Source organism: Dermacentor silvarum, chromosome 9 (assembly GCF_013339745.2).
Source record: "Dermacentor silvarum isolate Dsil-2018 chromosome 9, BIME_Dsil_1.4, whole genome shotgun sequence".
Lineage (NCBI taxonomy): Eukaryota > Metazoa > Arthropoda > Arachnida > Ixodida > Ixodidae > Dermacentor > Dermacentor silvarum.
The window spans coordinates 154,105,364-154,129,990 of NC_051162.1; the positions used below are offsets into that span (position 1 = coordinate 154,105,364).

A 24,627-nucleotide genomic window follows, 5' to 3' on the forward strand; every position below is an offset into this window, starting at 1 on the left:
GCGTGCGCGTAGCTCTCGCTGTGCTGCGACAGAAGTTGTTGTCGGGTACAGATGCTCAGTGTGATATACACAGATGCTCAGTGTGAAGCTAATGCGTGCGCGCACAACGCTGATACCCGCAGCGGAAGCCAGAAGGCGGCCCTGGCTCCGGCACAACTGATTGCGTGGCATTGTTGCTTCGAATCGTTGCTTTTGCAGACAGACGCACTGCGCGTCTCTGGAGACCAAATTCCCCACACACGGACCTCACATGCGTGTCCATACTAAGACAGCCCAACGTCGCCAACGGTGACAGCATGAACGCCTATCACGACAAACAGCGCAAAAATAGTGGGGAGTATGCCCGGTACCCAGTGCTTAAGAACACATGTGCTATGTGTCACGTTAGTACACTTAAAACATACGTAACTCTTTTTTAATAGAGAGAATATACCGCGTTTGGCGGTTGGTCACCATGTGCGACTCAAGTGATAAGTAATAAGCGGTAGGTTATGTTCAAGATCTCGGGCACTTCTTGGCATCTCAGGGACCGTTTTGTTTGTCTATCCCATTATGCAATGTGTCCTCTCACCTAATTCCTCCCATTGTCATCCCCCATTGTGACCCTCCTTCTTCTCCTCTTCCCCTTCCCTTACGTAGTGTAGCAGGCCAGATGCTCCCTATTCCGGCCGACCTCTCTACATTTTCAAATCAATAAACTACTTTGACTATCCCATTCGAACGTAACGCGAAAATACGTTGGCATCAGCTAAGGTATCCGCACTCTCATTCATCTCTGCCAATTTGAAGCCTCTCCTACAACGTTCGCCAAATGAACATACTGAGCACGAAATGTCTCCTTCCATCTTTCATTCGTCTAGGTTAGATATATTATTTTAAAGTTGTATGCTCTGAAAGAGGTGCGTTGCTATGGCCGTTGATTTGGTTTACTGCTATTTTGTTAACGGGAACACATTTGCGGAAACCCTGTGCAAGGACCAGAGCAGCTTTGGAGGTTTAGGAGGATGGGTTTTAGCGGGCATTGCAATTACTCATTTGGCTCCAATAACAGTTACGACTATGGAGCCTACATGCAAGCGTGCATGTAGGCTGCTTAGTTACAACGTACTGCCTTTTTGAACCGTTATTTTTGCTGCCATCTGGCAACCTCCCTCATACATGATCTCTCCGAAGTAACCGGTTCGACCGCGGTTTCAACCATATATAAGGTCGTCATAAGGCGACATCTCGTGTCTGTTCGTCAGAGTGTGCGGTGTGCTTCCGTCGGGAACAGTACAGCGCATCGCCACAGCGATCTCATTCGCTTTCTCAGCTGTACATGTCAGCCTCAGCTGAATACTGTGGGCAGGGTCGGCACGCTTTATCAAGGCAATGCGTTGACGTGTGGTATACTGTTTGTCTTAAGGTGTCTGATATGTTTCTGCACAGTAGCGCACTGGTTGCGCTGTCTGATGCACAGCATTGCAGTTTGCACTGCGTATTCATTAACTGATGAGTACCCCAGCTCCGTCACGCGAAAAGTGTAATGCCCTGTATCTGCCCAAAAATAGGTAATTAGTGAAGTTCCGCTCTTTGATTGTGCCCACTTGATGAGTCCTTGCCACAGGCGCCAAGCAGAGCTGAAGTGAAGTGTGTTATTGAGCTCATCACAAACCGCATGCCAGTTATCCCTCGTGCGAGACCTTGAGCAGGTAGGGATATCCGCATTTATTCGAGCTATGCATATCGTCAGTTTGGCGTTCTAATTGTTCAGATTCCATATACGGATGAGGCTGCGTGAGTGACTGCGTGTGCCGACTTGTGCCGTCGCGAATACTTTCGGCCCAGTTACAATAGTCCGGTGATTCTAGAGGGTCAATCGGGGCTGCTTTCCTAAAGGCGTGCCAGTTAGTGTGAATGTGTACTCTCATGCGCCATTCGAATCGGCGTGCGTGAATTTCCACATGGAGCAGAGTATGACCACTCAAAAGAGTTTCTTGAGTGTTGTGCCATTGTCTTTGCTCCGTTATTGAGCGTGAGGTCTGGGGTGGTGTCTCCGTGTTTTGTGGGTAAGTTCGAGTCACTAAGGTTGGTAAACTGGCGCCGCTGTAATATGCTCACGATTTTGGTCACATTTGCTAGACTGCTGTTGTATACCCAGGCAGTTTGGGGTTTGCGAGGACCAACCGATGCGAGGACCAAGGCAGCAGCAGGCGGGAACACATCACTCAAGCCCTCCGCGTGCCGCAGAGGTGTTAGTGAACGAATTGAAGTTCTCAAAGTAAAATGCGTCAGAAAATTCGTTATGTCCGACTTACACACAACCTACAGGCACGATAGCGTCAGATTGTACTTTGAATGTACGAGCAAATAATACGAATATACGAGAAAACCTAATTCTGTTACGTGAAAACTCAAACACAGACCCCTTTTTTCTTGCTTACTGGGATATGAACCATTGATGAGTCACTGCTTGTAGCCTCTGGCTTACGGGGTATGAGCCATTGTTCTGCGCTTCACTGCCGCCGGGATCGGCCCTCCATTGTTTTCTATCGGGCCCCGTGTCGCAGAAAATCCGGTGTCGGCGTCAACGGCGCCCGATAATGCTTTCGCGTTCCACTCTTAAAGGCGAAGCTTAAGCGTCCTCCAAATTTATGGGGCTTAACACCCAGGAATAATGATTTAAGTGCTTCATCCCAGCAATATATTACTAGGTAATTCCTCATCTGTTTCTTGTGATTATATTTTCGCCGCCCCAACACATTGGTTAGGAAGAAGGTTTCCTCAGCGACGAAGCGTTCTTTTTGACAAACCCGCATCGGTCTCCTTTGTGGCTTCTTGCTACATTCGGGTGGGAGACCATTTCTCCCGGCCATGATACTTCCTCCACCTTGGAGGATTCCGCAGAACAGACTTATGTTTGAATGATCGTCATACAATCGTCACTATACATTCGTTGACGTACCGTCGTCGTTATGGTGTCGTGGCCGTCCCATCAACATTATCGGGATTTCGTCATCCTACTCTCCTTAAGCCGTCGTCGTTACGCCATTGTCTCCACGCAGTCGTCGTGATGCAGTCGTCATAATTCCTCCGTTGTTTGGTCGTAGTTATTTCTTCTCCATTACTCTAGCGTAATTATGATGTCGTCATTGAAGTGTGAATATGCCATCCTTGTCCTGTCATTGTCGTCATTGCGTCGTCATCAGAATGTCGCTGTCGTACCATACCACCGTCGTGATGGCGTGTTGGTCGTTTAATCACCGTCACTATGGCTTCGTCATCGGACTGTCAGCATGCCGCCATCGACACACCATCGCCGTCATGCTATGGTTGTCATGCACCAGTCTTCATCCCATTTTCCTCTTACTGCTGTCGTGTAACCATCGTCATTGCGTCGTTGTCATACCGTCGTCCGGATGCTATCGTGGTCGTTCAATCGTGGCCGTTGTAACTTCGTTATCCCAATCTCGTGCCACCGTCGTAGCCACGCTGTCGCCGTCGCACAGTCGTCGTCGGACCATTGCATTCACGCTGTCCTCCTGACATCGCGATTGCTTCAGAAGCAATATCCAGACGTCGTCATGTCATCGCCGTGACAGTGCTTTTTTGGTTTCACTGACGTTATTCTTTCTCCGTCATTCTAGCGTAACCAAGCTACCGTCGTTCAATCGTAATTATGCCTCCATTGTTATGCCGTCGTCGTCATCAGACGGCAGTTGTCGTGCATCCGTTGTCATGCGACGGCAATACAGGTTGCCGCTACACTGCTTGAATGCTAATCGCATTACCGCCGACAGTCATTGTAAAGTCTGGTTCTGCTGTAGAGCACTGCACGGGCTCGGGCTTACCCTAAAGCCCGGGCCCGGCCGGGTAGAACAGTTTTTTCACGGGCTCGGGCCGGGCTCGGGCACGGCGTGTGCTTTTTGACCCGGTTCCGGGCCGGGCTCGTGTTTTTTGACGCGGGCCCGGGCCGGGCTCGAGTTTTTTCGACGCGGGCCCGGGCCGGGCGCGGGCTTTCTGGTGGTGTGCATGTAACGTGCAGCGAGTTATTCTCGGGCGTCTCAACTCTGAAAAACATTATTTTCGGTCTCGGGCCGGGTTCGGGCCGGTTTCGAGTTGGGCTCGGGCCGGGCTAGGGCCTAAGGTAAAGGGGTGGCGGGCCGGGCCGGGCGGGTAACGCAGATTATTTCTGGGCCCGGGCCGGGCCCGGGTCTCGCCATAAAAGTTTTGATCGGACTCGGGCGGGCAGCCCAACGTAAAAACGGGCCCGGCCGGGCCCGGGCTGAAAAAATCGGCCCCTGCAGTGCTCTATTCGTGTTTCTCTTTACCGCGACTGATACACAAGCTGGAAAATGTCATGTAAGCTCGTTTTTTTTTTCAATACCATCTCTTGTGGCGTATGTGAATGAGGACATGTGCTTCGTCCAGGCAACTTCCAAAGCCGTCACAATTTGTATTTCGCTTAACCTCTCCAAAGGAATGGAGAGGTTAAGCGAGGATAGTATTAAAAACAACGGTTGTGGCACAAACTGTATGACACGCCTTATACCATGTTAACATGTTGACAACTAATATAGTGTTAAAAGGCTCATTTAAAAATCACGTGTAATTAGGATAAATCAATAAGTGAAGACAAAAGAATACCTAACTGTCCAAATATCTACCCGCATATTTAGGCACTGTTTGAAAAGACAGCCCACAGAATCCCCCAAGTACAACTGGTAAGTGGAAAGCTCATGGAACGTGATGTCGTGAGAGATTATGTCCCATTATGTGTTTGTCTCACTAACTCGTTATTGATACGCGTATCGATTCAAAAGGGGGTACTTGCACATTATTTGCTTGAATGCGGGAGTTCTCGTACAAAATAGAGCAAGGACAAATACGAATTGCGCAAACTGTCAACTATTTATTGCTCGCAATCGAGCATCCGATACAGGCTGGGCCAAAAAAATACCTGCGGCAGATTGCACAAATCATTTGATATAAAATATTTGACTAGGCCGCCATTACTCTAGAAAAATCAAAATGCTTAATTTAATAGGTAACATAGGCACAATAATTATGATACTAAATATTTGCTTTGCGGCACATATTTCATTCTACGAATAGTAGGTAGCGAGTATGCAAAGCACATAAACTTAGAACGAATTCTCAGGACTACGCCATATTCTAGATAATAATTTTGAAAGTGTCCTAAGAAATTCATTATAGTTCCAGTTACTTTCCAACTGATGCAGTGACATCTTTGCAACCACTGAACCTTCGAAGTACCTTTTATTGTGAATTGTCCCTGAATGCTTCTGTACCTATGAACAAAGTAACATGTGAAGCTACTGAAACTGTTTTTATTAAAAACAATTTCAAATCAGTCATAACAATTCAGTCTCCCTTTTTTTACTCAACGAGGCTAATAGCCACAGTTATTATCTTGCTTCAAAGCAAAGCGCAGTGCATATAGAACAACCACAAATGTTTGCAGCTCTGGGCCTATATATATTTTGAAACATCTTCCGTCACGAGAAAAATCACATAAGAAATCTTCATATTTTATATTTTCAGTAGCTTTCAATTATTGTCTGCTAAAGTCATCTCAAAAATAAACTGTGCTCAATACAAACCATCTGCAAATTAGCAAAAACCATTTGCAATCTGGAAAAGCTGCAATGTTAGAGGCTTTTGTAGCTCAATGCCTGAGTCTGCATCTATGTTGTTGTTGACCTTAATGTTGTTGTCCTGCCGAGAAGCCACCAAACTTCCTGCCAATTATATGCATTCCTTCGAAGAGCTGCCCTGTAAATTACTTGTAAGTGTAAATTTCATCGCAACACCGCTTTTTTTCCTTAGCTTTTTTTTGCAGGCAACATACTACGCACTTGCTTTATGTGGGTCTCAGGACGAAGAGGTGCCTTCACCTTACTGCTAATTCATCATTATAACGCAATGTGGAGGCAAAGGGACGAAAGTATATGACAGAAGTATTTGTGCTGACAACAATCAAGTTAACAGGTCTAGTGCTAGAACGCTCCATCCTGAAAGCTTTGCAACATTAATAAAGAGAACGAGCTGACGCACAGATGTAGAAGTGGATTCTTTCTGGCAGCGGTGGCGTTAGGGATCGAGCAGGGAACACCTGGCAATGAGTTTCCGAGTAGTGGTTAAGTTTGCTCTCATGTTGAAATCCGCTACCAGTTTTACGTGGATGCAGCCACGTTAACGACTGGTCAATATAATGTAAATTGTCGGTCTGAATATCTTGCCTGGTAGCATAATTAATTACAAAGTGCGGCAGCAAAAATCACTCCCGCGAATTACGCTCTATAAGCTTTGGCACTATATTGACTCATTTTGTAAGCCATAATTACCTTCCCAGAGCCATACCGCAGGTATCGAAATGTCAATTTAACTGCAATAATTTTACTTTCAAGGATAAGTAAATTTGGATCCCTAGTAAAGAATACTGTCTTCTGTAATTTTCAATTTTGAAGCATTTGTGAAATAATTCACAGAATTCGACGGATGTCATTACTGACTTATCGCCTTATTTGAATATGAATAATGGACATGAGAACTTCAGCTGATGAACAGACAAAGCTTGTTGCTGAAAGGGGGACTGTGAGTTGTCCTGCAGCAGCTCCGTCTGCAACAATAAATGAACCGTGTTAAGTAGTATCTCAAGCTGTGGAAGAAAATTTGTTTTAACATGCTACGTATTATCATTGAAATAGAGAAGCCAGTTATGAAATTTTGAACTGATATTTATTAGATTGGTTATTAAACTGTAAAAAAGTTAATGCAAGCTATGTGTCAGAAAGGTCTAACGCATGTCACCTAAAGCAACTAACCACATAGATCACCTAACCTAACGAATGTCACTTCGCGCTGTAGTTAAAACCACGTACCTTCTCACACCATGTCCGTACCTGTCAAATGTCATAGGCAATCTGCCAAGTCCGCCGAAGCGCGCTCAGCGCGATTCCCTCCTCTCCCCCGGTGCTCTTCCCGCTATGAGCGCCGAAGCACGACGTCAATTAAGTGCGCCTGTATTCCTATTGGCTCCTAAGGTGTGACGCCACACCTCCCTCTCCATCATTCACATACCCTCTCAAACATCCTCTCCTTCTTTCGTTCTTCCTCTGCACTTAGGACGTGCCACACTTCGTTCCTCCTCCCCTCTCTTGCAACGTTTGCCATGCCACGAGGAAGTCGCTGTCACCACCGGGTTTCCGTTCGAATTAGCTTCCTGTGCTGACCCATTAAAACACAAGGGTGCTGCTCATCTTCACAGAAAGGCAGAAGCCACGAAACCTCGCCGTAATGTATCAAGTAACTGAAATACTAAATACGACTCGAAATAACGTCTCAATATCATTGGGTCAGGAGAAACACGCCATTTATAATGAACGTAGTTTAGTGCACCTAGCGAATGCACAAAATTGATCCCCTATCGGCCGCTACCAGATAATGTTAACGTTTTTGCAGGTTTCATAAAACACAACAAAGCCTCCAAACTAGAACTCAGTATGCAAACGATCATTGTAACTAAGTAGCAGTAAACTGTTTTGAGTGAACAGAAAGCTTGCAACCGAAGTTGACACAAAAGAATAAAAGGTCTACGTAGGTGATATATGCATATATACTCGTATGTTCAAACATTGGGGCAATACCGTCGATGACGAAATGTTGCATTATTGCATATTATTTTCGCTGTATTTGCGGCACTTTCTTTGTTCCATTTTGAAATGTTATGTTCTTTTTTGTGGACACTATCTTTCTTTATTCATGTCGAATTTGTATACCTTTACTACATTACGCGCACGTACCTCGACCTTGACTTGTTTCGCGAAGACTTTGGTTAACACGCCGGTTATTGTTAGTGCGACAGCAGTAAAGAATTTGAAATTGAGTTTGCCTTTTCCGTCTGTCCTGTCCGATCATCCAACGATCAAAGACACACAACGAAGCTTTTTTCGCACCTTCATCGTGAGATTTTGCGCCAAACAAACGGGGACAAAGAAACATACGCAAGGACGAGCGCTGTCTAACAACTGGTGTTATTTATTCTGAAACATAACACTTAAATACCATACAGATCTACGCCAAACATCTCAGGATTCCATCTAGGGCGCACTCAGTGATCACGTGAATTGTTTGGAAATTATAAAGACGAGGACAATAGCGACATCCCTTTATCGAACATAGCAATGGATGGTTGAATCACAAAATCTTCCTTTTGATGTGAAATGTAAAGCGCTTCCATGATTTCGCGCGATGTTTTGTTAGAATGCTTTAAAAAGATGGCTGTGTTGTCAAAGTAGGGTGTGCACGCACATTCGTTACAATGCAAGACCAAATGTGTTCTAGGGTGCCTTTTCAGCTAGACATGTGTTCGCTTAATCTTGTGTTAACCCTTCTGCCGGTTTGTCCGTCATAGGGATCCTATATACCACATTTCTTCCACATTCAGCAAACTGATGCTTGTACGTTATAGTACACTCATTCCTAACATCATCCTTGCCTTCAAATTTTTGTTTCACCCTAGAACAAACACTTCTGATTTTGTTTTTCGCCCCCCCAAAAAAACGCCTTGATTCCGTGTTTCCTGCTACTTTTTTTAATTTGCGGAAGATACCATGTACATAAAAATTTTAGAAACCTTTGAATGTTCTTCGTTCTGCCTACGCATGTCCGTAGCTGGTTCCTCATTTAGTTTTTCCATCTTCATTATTCTGTCACACGAAGCCTTCAATACTGTGAGTGGATAGCCAGCATCCTGCAAACGAACAACCTGTTGACCGAATGCCTAGTTCTGAAAGCAAGCAACAACTATATCACTTTTTACAAGCTTAGAATGTTCGGAGGCGCAGCTAAGACAAAGCTTTCTGGATGGATGAGAAAGCACCAGCAATTCTGCTGTGGCTGAAATTATAACTTAACATTAAGGAACTGTAGCTTGCTGTCAACCGGTGCTTCCGAAGTGAATTTCAGTCCTTTGCCTAAAGAAATTAACGTGTCTAGCACCTTTTTTCTTAATGCGTTTTTGTACACGTCGGAACCGAAAATTAAATATTCGTCTACATATCTATATGCCTTTGAAACTACACCATCGAAATCTTTGGCCAGCTTTGCGTCCATCATTCTAAAAAAATGGTCCTAAGGATTGGGGCTACCTTCGACCCATTGCACACACCTGTTGTTTGTATGAATTTCTTATCACAGATCACAACGTGAGTGATTTCTATATAATGATGCACAAGTTCTAATAAAGACTCAACCGTCACTCCGCAAGTGTTGCGGATTTGCACGTAATCATTATCTTTCGTGATTCAATCACTGGCGCAGAGCATTAGAGGATTTTGCGATAGCGAATAATATGAATCCCAAAGTCCATGCTGAAGCCACAGTCATTGCTTACACTATCAGTCGCTAGAGAACTAACAAGAACCTCAGAGTTAGCCAACAGGTAAGCATCCTGTACAGTAAAGATATTCATCCCTGTATGCACAAATCCTGACACAAGCACTCAACACGACACTTAACAAGATACAAACAATGTTTGTATCAAAGATTGGTAAAACATCAAACATACCGTCGGCCTCTCCTCCGATGACGGTAAGTTTCATGCACTTGAATTATCTTGTAGAACCTATTCAGTGACATTTTTTGCGCCCCCCCCCCCCCGAGTTTCTGACCTATCAATAGAAAGAACCTGCGCCTGGTTCCCTAATATTGCTTACCCTCCTTTTATTGCATAGCTCACATTGTTTGGCCGTAAAATATAAATCGTGTCTTCAGTTTTCTGCATCCTCCCAGTTATTTTGGAAGAATAAAATTGTGCCTAAGTATGTGCTTCTTACCAAAAAAGTATAAAAGAATTAATTGATTTCATTTATCCAAATTTACTGGAACAGTTCTGGGTATTCTATCGACTGAGAAGGCAACAGCCCCTTCGTCATTTTTGATAGCACGGAAGAGACCCAGAGGAATACTGATTTTCTAGATGTGATGCTTATTCTATTTTTTATTACAGCCGCACATAACGCGACCATTATTTGTTAGTTTTGCATAATTTATATTCTTTTCACACTAGCAGCTTTGTTGTCGTTTATCTCGGGCACTGCATGAATATTTGATCATCAGAAGCCGGATAATGAATAGTGGATTCAATATTATGCTCCCCGAGTTGAATGTCGTATGTAATATTTCAACGAAAAAAAAGCGCATCTGCATAGCACTTCATATATCGCTTGCATTAGGTGTTGTGCTTTGACATGACCAATAACTCCTGGCAGTTTGAAGTGGCCTCACAGAGACAATTTCCCTGAACTGTTTCGATCCCGTTCGACAGATCCACAAGTGCTTGCAATGGGCTACCAAGAGGACCATAAAACATATTGTAAGTTAATAGCCACCATGCAGTTAAAGTTGTGCACACACGGGTTGTCTTTTTACCGCCGTTAACGTAAATGAGGGAGTAGATTTCTTTTTGTCGACTAATATGACGACAACTCTTGGGCGGCTGTTGAGGTTTTTTGGTAAAAAATGCAGCCTGGAGGGAACCGTTGGGAGTCAGCAGTGTGGCTTTTAAGGCATGACATTGTACTAACCACAGTACTAGCTTTATTTGTAACGAGAATGCTAATGTTTGATGTTACTTCGATTTTAATTTAAATACGAACAAATGTCTCCTGCCCTTTTCTGTAAAGGGTAGGAGGCGACTTGCCTTAGTGATTCATTGAAAATACACTTCAACATTGTTGACCTACAATGCATAATATTTCCCATTTGCACTCCCAGCTTTTTCATTTTCTTTCGCGAAATTCCACAGCTGTTTACTTCTTTTTCTACGTCTTCTGGGGAATCATTCGATATGCTGCCCCTTGTACCTCTCCATTTCTTTGCATTGACGTGTGTAGTTTGGATGCTGTTGAACTCAGAGAACCTGATAATTATTTGGGGCCATTTTTCAGCGGTGAACCTACCCAGTCTGTGGGTCCTGTTGACTATAATTTCCTGCGACTGCAGATTTGTTTCGCATATTCCGAACAAGCGGTTCTCTAATCACAAGTACGTCTGATGTGGAAGGTTGTCTTTCATACCATAGAAAACGAGGTTGCACCTCAAATTTTTTCAAGGTTGTACACTTTGGTCGCCAGGCGTTCCAGTTCTTCCATAGTAAGTTCAATATGTACTTCCACTCTCTCACAGTTCGGTGCATTTCATTACATTAACAAACTTTGATTCCAGCTTTGTAATTTCTACATTCAATATAGACGTGGCTTAAAGGGGTTGAGACATCAAATTTCTGGCTTGCGCGTTGTTCGTTTCAAACGTTTCTTATTGCTACAGAAAGCATGATACACACTGGAAGGTTCATATATTCTCGGCAAATCATTTAATATCGCATTATTTCTGTGCACCAATTTCGGTTTCGGTTTCTCGGCGCCGAGTTGGACAGTGACGTCACTGGCTAGGAAGCTTGGTCACGTGGGCCCACAAGGCTGTGACGCACGCACTGCTGCATCGTCTGCTCTCGCACACACGTTTTGTACCAGCGCAGGCAAACAAACCCACGTCGACAGTTGCCATCGCTAGCTGCGGCAGCTCCGATTCCGACAGCGTCTGCGTACGATGCAGCGGGGCAAGCACTCTAGACTCGAGGCTTGCCCCGTGCTGTGGGTCACCGCTCATTATACATCACTCTAATGTGGTATGACGTCACTAAAACGCATTACGCTTCCAACACAGTGAGGTTGATGTTAATCGCGCTAGCGATGGGTCTCGATCATTAGAACGAGCATTTGGGCAATCTTTGGAAGCGAATTAAAATATCTTTTAAACGTTTGCTGCGTCCAACACTTCATGTTGAGTGTCCTTTCATACGGAGGAAGCCTACAGCAGGCCTTTTATACCCTAAAAATTTGGTGTGTGTGTGTATAAACTTTTTATTTACAAAAGTCCTGAGGCTCGACTATTTCAAGTCGAGGCGGGCCGCTCCCACGATGGCACCGTTAGGCCCAGCCCTTCAGCGACATCGTGGGCCCTCTGGACAGCGCGTAGCTGATCTTGAAAAGATGAACTCTCTAGCATCTTCTTCCAATGGAGCCATTCTCCTTCAGGGTTGGTGAGAGTCACAGGGCATCCCGCGAGCATGTGTCTGATCCCAATGATGCCATTACACGCAATACAATCTTTCTTGACCTCTCTTTCTGGATACATTTTATCAAGGTGGTACGGCGTGGGATAAGTTCCTGTTTGTAATAGTCTCATTGAAACTGCCTGAGCCCTGTTCAGCTTTGAATGTGGCAATTGTAATTGTCTGCGTCCTAGATAATAGTGTTTAGTAATCTCGTTATATGTTAATAAATGATCTCTGAATTCCCCGGCCTGGTGGTGGACGGCTCGGTTGTGACTGTCACGGCTAGGAAGTCCTCGTGCCAAGTCATGAGTAACCTCATTGAGGTTAGCCCGGGTCTCGTCCACTTCTCCGATATGCGCAGAAAACCATTGGATTTCAGTTCTCATACTCATGGTGTTTTCAATAAGTTTAGCTGCAACCGCGGCCACGTAGCCTTTATCGAAACCCTTTATAGCAGCTTTGGATCAAAATTTGGTGTCTCAACCCCTTTAATGTTTTCACTTTCACACTTTTCAGTGTCAGATAATAGATTTTTTTTAATTTTATTCCGCCGACATGTAGCTTCTGTAGAATTGGTTTAGGGGTGCTTGGATTTCGCTCACGGTATCCGCAATATACCAGTAATATCAGGTATAATTCAGGGCCACGCGAAAGTGTGAAATGGTGACGTCTATGGCACGCGAGGTTTTTCGCGTACAAATGATAGCAGACATTGAAAAAAAATTGTTGATTCTTCCAGGGAATTTGGTCATTACACGAATGTGAAGCGTGCATTCTAAAAAGCAGTGGCAGATTCCTCGCACATCAACATATAGAACTCGATAAATGTTTATGGTCTTTTGTTATTTACAGTATCACTCAAACGGCGAAGCAATGGCCGCGATAGCTGCGTAAACAGCACATCGAGGGATACCAGGCGCCTAGGTACTTTCAACGCGACGTGATAGACCTCCTTATCGAGCGAGGAGGAAAGTGCACTGCACGATATTTTCCTCCTCCCTGTCTAGTGCGAATCGGAGCGGTGCTGCGGAACAATCTTGAGATGTGTTAGCTTGAGCTCGTGGAAATGAACGTGATTTGTGTTCATACATAGTCAGTCGTAAGGAAACCACTGTTTAACCTTTGGGTAACTTCAATATGAGCGAATGTCCTCTGGCTGCGCAAACACGAGACGTGCGTGATTAGCCGTGGTGCGTGCGCATCTTCTGAATTATTTTAGCTTATAGGTTCACACTCGGCGAAGAACTGTGGCATCTTTGAATTGCCAGGGTGTATTCGAAAATAGTTTCGCTATCTCATTGCTTCGGTACGGAAACTGAAACACAGAAATGCGGGTGTACGGCCAAATCAATACAGCACTGAAACATCTGAGTGACAATCGCTATAGAATATATCTGTCAGCCACCAGCATCGTTCTTACGCTTTTCAAGCCTTCTATGTAATGTCTCTTTAGCATACTGTGTGATGCCGATACGTGACTGAAGACAGCGATCACTGTGGTTGGTAAGCCAGCATGATATATATATATATATATATATATATATATACGTTTATGTCTCAGCATGGCCTCTTCGCCCTGTTAAGCCATCCGAAGGGGATGGCATAAAAAAGAATGCGACGGCTATTTGGAAGGACACAATTTCCGTAAGACGGATGCGTGCGTCATAGAGGGCGGACTGAGCAAATCAGCAAAATACATATCGGTTTTCATCCCAGTGCGGCTTGTAAAGTTATAATTACGCTTTTCTACATTGGTCAATCGGCCGATTTATCCGACAGCTATCAAAAATTAAAACAAAAATTAAGGTCAGCTTCACACTAGTGGTGCGAAACTGGGCAAACATCGTATCTGGCGACCGCACCTAGCTTTACCTCGGTTTGGACAAGTTTTTGCGAGATTATGCTACTAGACTCGGCCATGTTTTGCGCAAGATCACCCCGGAATCATCGACAGCCCAAGGAGCAACGAACACTCGGTCATTAAATTATCTGGATGCTCAAAACTTTTGCTGGGTTTTGTGGGCTCGTACCTAAGGAAATTCTGCGAATCGCCGACGTTTTGCCGCCGCTTCCGCGGCGGGATACTCGGGATCGGACCGAAGTCTTCTCACTCGCTCTCGAGTAGCGGCGCGGCCGCTTTCGCGCCACGCTTCCTCTTCTTCGGGAGTGACGCTCTTCTTTGGCCGCCCCATCTTCGCGGCGATACGCTCGGCGCGGAGACCACATAGCCGCGGAGACGGCGGGGATTTAGTGTCTCCGCTGCGGCGACGCGGAGCTATATATCCCGTGGGTCGGCACACTGACGTCACGGCTTAGCTCCGCCTCTGCGCAGCCACGACAACCACTCCGCACGGGGCGGTCACGTCATGGCTCGGCAAGGCTAAGGCGAAGCGATGCGGCGCACGCGATGACATCACGGCTCACGCAGCTGTGGCGAGGCTTGGCGTGGTCGGCACAGCTGGGGCGAAGCGTTGCTAGGCGACGCATAGTGACGTCATCGCCAGGCGGAGGTTTTGCGGCGTGCACTCGACGGACCATCCTCAAGCTTAAACAGCTTCACTAGTTCACAGGGGTATGTGCCACTGCGCTTGCACACTTTCTGCACAACCGCCAGTATCGGCCCACATTTCGGCGTTACACCTGATGGCAAACGCCCAGGTTAAAAAGCTTCGCTGTTAAAACCAACACACAAACTGTTATCGTCGCGATAAGACCACGTATGGTCATGCCGCGTACTCGGCCCTATAGTCGGGTACAACTTTAGAAGGCAGCTGCATTTGCCCCTCAAAGGCGGATGCACACGAGCCTCCACCAATAGGCGCGCACTTCAGGTGACATCATGAGCGGCATTGCCGGTGACCCCGCCGACGGAGAACATGCTTAACATGGCCGCCCTTGCTTCGAACTGGGCCGAGTCGCGTCAGCTGTGTGCGTCTCGCTTCGTCAGAGTGAATTCGAATTGTTGTGGTGGTCTGTCATGCCTGAAATATTATTGTGTGCTTACGATGCACAATTTGTGCCACGTGCGTTTGTTCTGAGCCGTGAACCGGCGAAGAAAGATTGCAGCGAACATCGGTGACGCTGCGCTGAGCTTCGTCTGGAAACAGGATCCCGCGGCGACATACCGCTGCAAACAAACATCGTGCGTGTTTGTTCCATGGTATTTTGTTTTGCTCCTAAGTGAAGTTACGACGAGGAGAGTTTGCCAAAGTCTGGTACCTACTGTGAGCAGCGGGTGTGTTTGTGTGCTGTGCCCTTGCGTTTCTCGTCGGACGTGGCGAAGTGATGGAGCAAAACCATTATCAGGATAAATGAGGAAAGTGTGCGCGGATGCAACCAACCTACGAGTTTCTCAACAGAAAAGATTTGCGAAAGCAACCACCAACGCAAAGATTCGTTGCTGCCAGCTCAGCGCGCAAACGACCGATCGTTGGCAGCAGTGTTATGAGATAGCCGAGCGTCTAGCACCGTCGTTCGAATGTTGTCTAGCACCGTCGATTGATTGCTTTCCACCAATGCTAACAATCCGTGACTAACACGCGCTGCTTGAGCGAATGTCATTGGATTATTAACGGTGAGGCGTTTGGGAGCAGTGTTTGTTTCCTTAATGTCAGCCTCAGTGCTAATATAAAAGTATGACTGATACACTGGTGCCGTTACAAGGGAGCTTGGTATCAATTCGCGTCGATGTGTGGCTTAGATCTCTTCGATCACTGCACGCGCCAGCTGTAGACTGCATGCTGTGACACAATCGCGCATAACTTGTGCTGCCAACGCTCGACTAGCGTTCCCACAACACAGCTTTGCGCTTCTTTTCGATTGTCGTGATATGTCGCTACTAAAAAATTCCTATGACAGTGAAGGCAACAGATCCAATATATACACTAAAAATGTACGACAAATAGGCACAGCTGCTTGTGAACTGACTCCTAATAGTTCTACTCGCGTCTGCGTTTAGCGTTTGTGCGTGTTTTCTTGCGTGTTTGTGTATATTTGTTATTTTCCCCTTTTTCGTATTTTATATCTTGGTTTTCGCGCTCGCGATTGTGTGCATGTGTTTGAATATGTGAGTGCTTCCGTGCGTGCATGTGTTTATTCCTATTTCTGTCCTTTTCTTTTTGCGCTTGTTCCTGTAAGCATGCTGCAGCCACATCTTTCTTTACAATTTCATTAACTCGTCTCATTCAAAGCACCAAGTCCTGTGAATAGCTCTTCGATGTCGTTAAAGCCTTTCTCTCTCCTCTACCTCGCCTCCTCAGTCGGGCATCTTGCTTTCTTTTCTCCTAATATTCTGACCTTGCTTCTTGTGCTGTTGCCGCAACGAGATTAACCAACTTGCACTAAAGAAAGTTCTATCAGCTGTGACAACAGAAACATTGACAGATACAACCGACCATTAGCTGCTTCGCATTTAAAAAAACAGCTTTAAGGAGCGCGACGCTTGACGCAGCAAGAAAACCACAGAACAGAGTGTTGTGCTATATTTGAATGCATGGGAATGGCGCCCGATTGCCAAGACGTAGGACGACGGGATCGTGTGACAGCTTGAGCTGATGCTTTGAACTTATTATTTACACAACTTCGGTGGCAAGGACGATGAGGCAATGATAAGCATTCAATGCAAGTGTTTGTCTGATGAATCAGCATTGTATCTCGACTTTCAATTTTGTTGCTGGAAAAAACACACCTTACACAGTTAGCTAGTGCGAAAATTCGCCATGCAACAACGGGAAAACTGCCTTAAGTTAGGAACTGTTACAGGCTTAACAATTGATAGGAATTTATTACATTTTTTATTCATACTTTTACTTCGAAATTCCTTTACCTGCCGTGAATTTATTTCTAATTGAAATATACCTGGCAGTGCATGCACATCAGAACTAAGACATTTGTAGTTGCTTCTTACTGCCTTCATTGTGAAAAAATAGTTAGCATATTTCTTTCTGCAGAGCACCATTGAGTATTATCGCACATAGAAAACAAAATGCGCCCTTAACATTCGGGCTATTTCTTGAACAGCTGCGGAAACGGTACCACTTTCGATTTTGCACTTGCGGCTGAAAAAATTCACCAGCCCTTCACCTGTCGAGAAAGTAAGCATAAGCGAAGCTTGTAGTGTGTGTATCTGACCGTCGTCAGGTCATGTCACGGTAGTGAAACAACAAAGTTTATTAAATGTATGCATCGACAGCAGGAAATGTACAACGCAACACGAAGGAAAAATTTCAGGAAAGGGAAACAAACATAGAAGGAAAGGGAAAGAAAAGTACCATGAATGAGAACGAAAAGTGGTAGGGAAGGGAAGGGAAAGTGGTCGATCACCGTGGTAGGCTTGCTCATGCCAGCGTTTTGACAGCGGTGGTGTGCGGACATCGATTGTGATCTATTCAGGTTTGCTTGTGCGCGCTGACACCATGCTTGTTAATTCAGTGAGTAAGCGAATGTGTAAAATTTTATACAGCTGATAAAATTACTATCCTTACTCCGTATAGCTCTCTACTAATTTGCTATCACAATTGATGCGTCGCCTTTCGTGCGAAACTGCGACTTTTGTTCACCAACTGCTGTAAGACAGCTATAAGATAGATGTATCCAAGTATGGCACATTTTCACAGTCGCACCCGACTCATCATAAGCATAAATATTGATGAACGGAATATTGTTTAAAGAATGACTCGTTTGGGCAATTGTTTTTTTTTTCAGTTACGATACGCGAATGTAATCGGTTAAATCCAGATTTCACGGACGCCGAAACATTGTCCGCTTTCACCCCAAGGTTAGAAAACAAATCTAACCTGTAGTACCATTACAACTTCCGCACACACTCTCTCATTTGAACGCTAGTTCTGTTTTCTTCGATTTCTGCACTTGCACAATGTATTTGCTTTCCTAATATTAGCTGGTGATGGCCGGTGAAATGTGTACCTGTTTTGTTGGTGAAAGAGATATCTTATGTTACAGCACATCACTGCGTTTTTCTACTACCACTAGTTTACTTCTTTATTCCATTTCAATGTTGTAACAGATTGAAATCTTGTGCCAGGCTGTGCTTCGTTTTTTTATTTTTTCAGTATTGTTTGTCGTGTTTGCATAATACGCATAATTGTTACGGCGTTGATTCGCATAGTTGGCTAACAGGCTGTAATCCTTCCTCAGTGGTTGTGCTTCATTTCGAGTGCGCAGCATGCTTGATTGCATGAGGTTGATAAGATTTTGTGTGTGATCTTTGCTTTTAACGTTTTGTCAGCGCCTCCTCTATTTTTTCAATGCCAGTCAGTCGCCCGTTGCGCAATGGGAGCCGCTGGTCCACCTTAGTTCAGTGAGTTGCCACCCAGAGGGTACGAGTGCTTGCGTCACGCGTGCGTCTGAGCCACTGAGCGCGCGCCGCTGCCGTTCCGGAGGAGATGCGGTAGACGCTTCACGCGTGTGTCAGGATTACTTCCTCCGACTTTCGTCGTGAGGCGCCACCCGAAGGGTACTCTCACGCACAACCGTAAAGCAGGCGCGAGCGCTACCGGACGGGAGAGAGTAGGAAAGGGTAATCGGAGATGGCGGTGAACCGTTGGATCGGCTGGTATTGAAAAATAGAGGAGGCGCTGGTTCTGTATTAGAACCTTACTTTCTTTTCTTTTTCCTCGATAATTGTTTGTACACTGTTAAACTTTATTGCAGTAATGGTTTTTGTTGCGTGTGAAACTGCTTAGAGCACATTTATTGCTTTAATACTACCCTGGCGGATGGGCTTCGCATTTTCGGTTGCTCTTTATGTTGTTTTTTTTTAATTTTTTGTGTACGTGTGAGTGTACAGCGCGCATGTTTTCAAATGTCGACGCTCTTTCTTTTGTTTTCTTGAAAAAAAACGTTTTTTTTAATGCCCACCGGCTATGTTCTAAACTGACAGTGGCAGTATTGAATATAAATAAATAAAACATATACATCTTGTGATGACGAAGGCGATGGCATAAATGCGCTTGGAGTGTCCATAAAATTGCTATCGCAGTAATAAGTAAATGAGTAATAATAATAAGTAATAAGTAAATTCACCAATTACGTACAGTGGTGAATTTCAAGCTTTTAGTGCATATGATGGTGCAGTGTGCTGAATGTACATAATATCCGCTTCAATATGTTGTATATATTGATGTGTCTGGCTAGTTTTTGATATGCGCTCATATTAGGTGTGTACACTACGTTTGCTCTGCTTACTGCCTTGTATATATATATAGGGATCGTACTTCGTTTTCTTGTGCATTAACTATGATCCTGCTATGCAATGTCTATGAAGGCCTTTAGGGCAAATAAATCAAACCAGATGAAAATGGTGCACAGTGCTAAGTGGACTGACTGTGTGCGTGACATAAGTGATCGTAGCAGACGCAGAGGTTAGTGTGACAAGAGTGGTTAGGTTTTGTCGGACATTCTAGAGTATACCGGTCTCGTCGACATTGGCGCGATTGTTTCAGCAACTAGGCATACAGAAATTCAGGCGATCTATTGCCCTCACGTTTCAAACTTCAGTGTCTTCACACCACTCCCGTGAACTGTCATCTTATAGTGAATCAGTTTCTTTCTCTGACCACTGAATGGTTATTTTGAACATCTGTGCGAAAATAAGTATTTTCGTCCATAGAGGGCACTTTGCTAGATAAATGCAGAATTATTATGCGATCAGGAATCAATTATTTGCCTGGGAATAGCATTTACGAAGTATTTCTCACAGGTATCCATACATTCGCAGTTTGGAAGATGGTTAATTAAAGAACAGCTTAGTGTAAAGGCTATAAAGATCAGTTCTGGCAATACTATCCACAAGAAAAATGAAGAAAGACCATTCCTAAAAAGTTTCTGCAACCTTTGTGAGATTGGATGGCGAAATGCTGGACACGTACCTCTACAGAGTTTGCGTATTCGGCCTCTTAAAGGCGCACATTGCATTCAGAGCAACAAACGCGTCAAGCTCTGCTTCATGTGCGCTGTCACAAAATGCCTAAGGTAATTCCACACATACAAAATAACGGCAGACTAGCAACAGGTACAGGTGAAGATATTTCACAGTTTGAAAGGAATTTAATTACCTAGTGGTAGTCCCGATAATTACGATGTATAGTTAAAACCATGCTTTCCGCCTCTGAAAAGCACTTTGCAGGAAGGTGAGTGTGCAGCCGTTAGAAGCCCTGTTGCGATATAGCAAAATGAGCTAGCCCCTGATAACGTGCCTTAGTCGAAAACACGTGGCCCTGATGAAATATCAGCTCAAGTTTACGAAGATTTTAAACAATTCTCAGTGGAATATTGCTGAATATATCCACGACAAATCTTAAAAGGACTCCCACAGTCGCTTTCCAAAATAAACAGACAGTTTTAATTTGGAAACGTTCTGACGGAGAAAAGTTGCGTTCTGTTAAGGGCAACAGACCAATAATACTGATAAAGGTCGACTGTAAAATATTTGCGAAAGCTTTATTATAACGTTTACAACTCACTCTTCAATGATTATAACGGTACCACAGTAGTGGTACCGCTGTCAAGATCAATCTGCTGTTCTGCAGAGAGACATTGCAGGAGCCTTTGATTGTGTCAGTAAATTTTTTTTCTATTCGGGATCACGGCAATGATGGCTCTATTGTGCTTAAAGTCATAAGGTTTTGTTATAACCGTTGTTCGACTAGTTTACTTGGTAATGGTCATATCTCAGAACCTGTTTCTATTTCCCTTCTTTAAAGCAAGGCTGACGTATGTCCTCACTGCTTTTTGCCGCTTATCCTTAACAGCTGTGCTTGAGCATATTGCGCTGAAGTTGAATCCATGGCTTCAATGTACCGGAGTTTGAAGCTAAAGCATTAGCTTACGCATGTGAATTGGCAGTCTTCTGCACGGATAAAGGCAATGTTGGAAAAAGCTGTATCGACGATAGAAAGTTTAGTATTGCGCCTAAGAGCTCGACTGAACTGCTCGAAAGTTTAGCCTTATATTTTAGCCAAATTGTATTATACACAGAATTAAATCGCAGGAGTTGAGTGGAATGGTCTTCCGCGAAGATAACGCGGCATGTCGCATGACACCAACAAGTGTACATGACTTGAAAAAGCAGGGCCCAGCACTTCGACGTCATCTTCAGACATTTGTTCCACTCTTAGAAAACCTGAAACTTGCGATGCACTTTAAGCAACAAAGTTTCTGTGTGTCTTGCAGGTTATTCACTGCGCTAGGCCTTAGAATGATTTCATAAAATTTTCGAAACCTTTATATGGTCTCATAGTTTTGAATCCATGAGACGTATTGACCTTTCTAGGCCAGTTCGTGCTGGTGGGCTGGGAATTCGTCCGTCTTTATGCATGGCAAATAGTTTCCAGCTTGTTTATATTCTCGACACTGTGCATATGTTATTATTTGGTCATTCTTGCGAGGTAGATTTGTTGATGCCTAATGTGATTTCGTTGTTTGTTCCAATTGATCGGCGCGTCCGCATTTTTCTGGTTTGAGGCATGAAGTTTACTTCATAGCCCGTTTTCTTAGAGGCCGGTTTCAATCCTAATAGCATTCTTTGGCCATTTATAAGAAGTCAGCAAAGACATCAAGGACACTATATGGGAAATGACATGTACTTATTAACTGAAATAAAGAAATGATAAGTTAATGGAAATGAAAGCGGTTGAAAAAAATTCTGCGATGAATGCGGTACTCCCTAATGCAAAATTTGAGCGTAGCTCTCAATGTGCTTTCATTTCCCCGTGTCAATATTTAGCATTACGATTATATAGGCACACGGTTTACATTAGGACAATGCGGGTAGCGTAGCTGGTGCGGACAATCTGTCTCGTGTGCACATTGCAAACAGAGCGAAGCGTGGCGCGACTGCCTCGGTAATCGGGAGATCGCGAGAGGCTGCACGTGGGTGAGGCATGGGCGCGTTTCACAGCAGCCGCCGCAGACAGACAGATAGCTTGCAGGATACGCAAGCATAAGAGGAAGAAGAGAATAAAGATGCGGGATTGCTGGCGTGCACACCAGCACGACTTGACTGGCCGTTAGGTTTCAGAGTTATACGCCGTGTACTGGTGTGCCGTTCCAACACATGCCTCTCGCAATGCCGTCACCATCCGCATGTGCCACGTCAGCCAGATAGGCGGAAAACCTGCATGCCGTTTCGAGCACACCCATTCGCTGCTGGCCACTCAAAGCGGATCGATGTGCAGACGCATGCTTTCGACTCCTCCTTTAGGGTCAATTACGCCTCCTTTGGTCCCCAACATGGGTCTTCAATAACCCTCTACGCATGGGGCTAACCACCAGACAAGCAATGCCACCGCATGCGTGCCGGTTGCAACAGCATCGAAACCACAGCATGCGCGCCACCCTCGCCCTGCACCGCAAACGACGCTCAGGCGCCGTCATCACTGCGCCCGGTCTCTACCTGTGACCCATGACATCTTTGAAGACCACTGCCCTTGCAAATCGTTTAGTTGTGCCTACGCATCAACCAAAACTGGCCCAATATTTTCGCCAATCAATAAACTGACAGTCACTTAGCATACGCCAAAGAGGGTGGGCGAAAGCCTGCGCACTCACGTGACATTCATTAAATTAGTTGACATTCTCATGCGAATGCATTGTTACTTCTTCTTACTTGCTTTTTTCCGAACAAAGGTCGCGCGTTCGTGTGCCTTAATTGACGCTACGTTAATAAACTACGCCTCCATTATCCTCGCACTAATTATCAAAAAAAGGAGTGGGTTTGACTCCCACCAAAGGGCTAGGGTGGAACTCGCAGAAAAGAACGTGGGTTCGAGTGCTTCAATTAAGTCTTTGTTAATTAACTCTGCCTTAATTAACTTCGCCTGAGCGCCAAATGTAGTGAGTTCGACTCCCACTGAAGATCGTGGGTTCGAGTACTCTATCGTAATTAACACGATGACGACGGTGACCCACGCACCATCAAAATTGTTGCGTGAGCTCTGCTTGCTTGACCCGCGCACCATTAGAATTGTTGGGAGAGGATTGCGTCCTTAGTCATAGAAGACCATGACGACGGTGACCCGCACACCATCAGAATTGTTGCGTCAGCGTTTTATAAAGGTAAGACACGATGCCGGGTCGGTGTAGTGAGTGAATTATTACACCGAGTGGCCATCGTGTACGATTCCACTTAGACGACATGGTTTTCACTGAAGGACGTTGAAGGTCGACTGAACGATGAGACATATAAGGCTTTCGCCTTAATATATTTGTGTCACCTACACTTGTTTTGCGACCCTAAGATACACATCGTAAAGGGAAGATATAATGCTTTCACGCACACAAAATATTTTACATAGACAGCGGGGAACATATATGTATTTAGGTTCGGACACAGTCACCTAAGTATTCGTCCCGAGTTCACTAAGCGTTATCTCGTTCGCTTTTGTAATCGATTGATTAATTGCCTGATATTTACTTTTTTCATAGCGAAGCTGTTAAGGGCTCACTCTTCGATGGTCGCGTCCGGATGTAGAAAAAAACTCTCATCTGTGAGTGAAAGCGCGCGAGGGTGAGGGACACGCGCTTTCACGGGGAGCGAACGCACGGCGGAGAGCAAAAGCGACTTCCCAATGGAAGGGGAGCGGTGGGCGAGGAGGGCATTGGGGCATCCTAGATTGTGTGTGTGCGCACCCGCTCTCCCACTGCGGCTCATGCGTGCAGCCCCTCCGGCCTCTGCCGCCTCTGCCGCCGACATTCTCTGTACTCTCGCCCGCCTCTCCCCTAACAGTGTCGACAATGGCGTTTAGCCTTTCCGTCACGTAGCCATCGCGCTAGCGCTCTTACCAGTTGCCCTTACGACTCGCCATGGCCCGGCCGTGTGACGTTCGTTCAGAGGAACAACGCAACGAGCGACGGGGAACTGGCGACTCAATCACCCACGCGAAAGGAGGACAGCGGGAAGGCAGCGCGGGAGGAAGAGCTTGCGGCTTCTGCTGTGCAAGCAACTTGTACTTAGCGAGGCGCCAGGCGGTCGCAAGCACCGTATCTTGAAGGCGATCTGCAACACGGCTCCTACCTTTGTATGCGCTGTGCTTTCGCCGCTCAGTTTCCATTGAAGCGATAGACCGCATGGATCTTCGGCCACTGCTGCAGGTGCACTTGCTCATGCTAGCATTTTGACAGCGGTTTTTTGCGGTCACAACCGCCGTCGAAACACAAACAACGCGCAGAATTGTTGTCGACGGTGGCGGCATTTTGCCCGCGTTCTCACCGAACGCGCGCGGTGTTGGTGACGTGTTTATGAAGAACGTGCCAACCTTTGCCAGACACCCTTAGGCGGTGTACCGTAGCGACCATAAGGTCATGGTCCCTGTGGTCACTAAATCCTAATAGTCCTAATTGAAAATACATAATTCCCACCATAATACAGCTTCGCTGGTCCTCCATCTCCACCCCAGTGGAAGGGCTGACGGTTTTTTGACACATAATTTGCAAATACTGAGCGGAGCCGTAACCCAAGGCTCGTTTTTATCCATTAAGTTAAACCA

At 45.3% G+C, this 24,627-nt stretch overlaps 1 long non-coding RNA gene across 1 annotated transcript in view; it reads left to right on the forward strand.

Moving 5' to 3' along the window:
- Positions 1-10,924: 10,924 nt before the first annotated feature.
- LOC125940057 (uncharacterized) overlaps positions 10,925-24,627 on the forward strand; it is a 42,781-nt gene continuing 29,078 nt past the window's right edge. The window contains exon 1 of the long non-coding RNA XR_007463309.1: positions 10,925-11,157. This is a non-coding gene — a long non-coding RNA (uncharacterized LOC125940057). The remainder of the gene's footprint in view (positions 11,158-24,627) is intronic.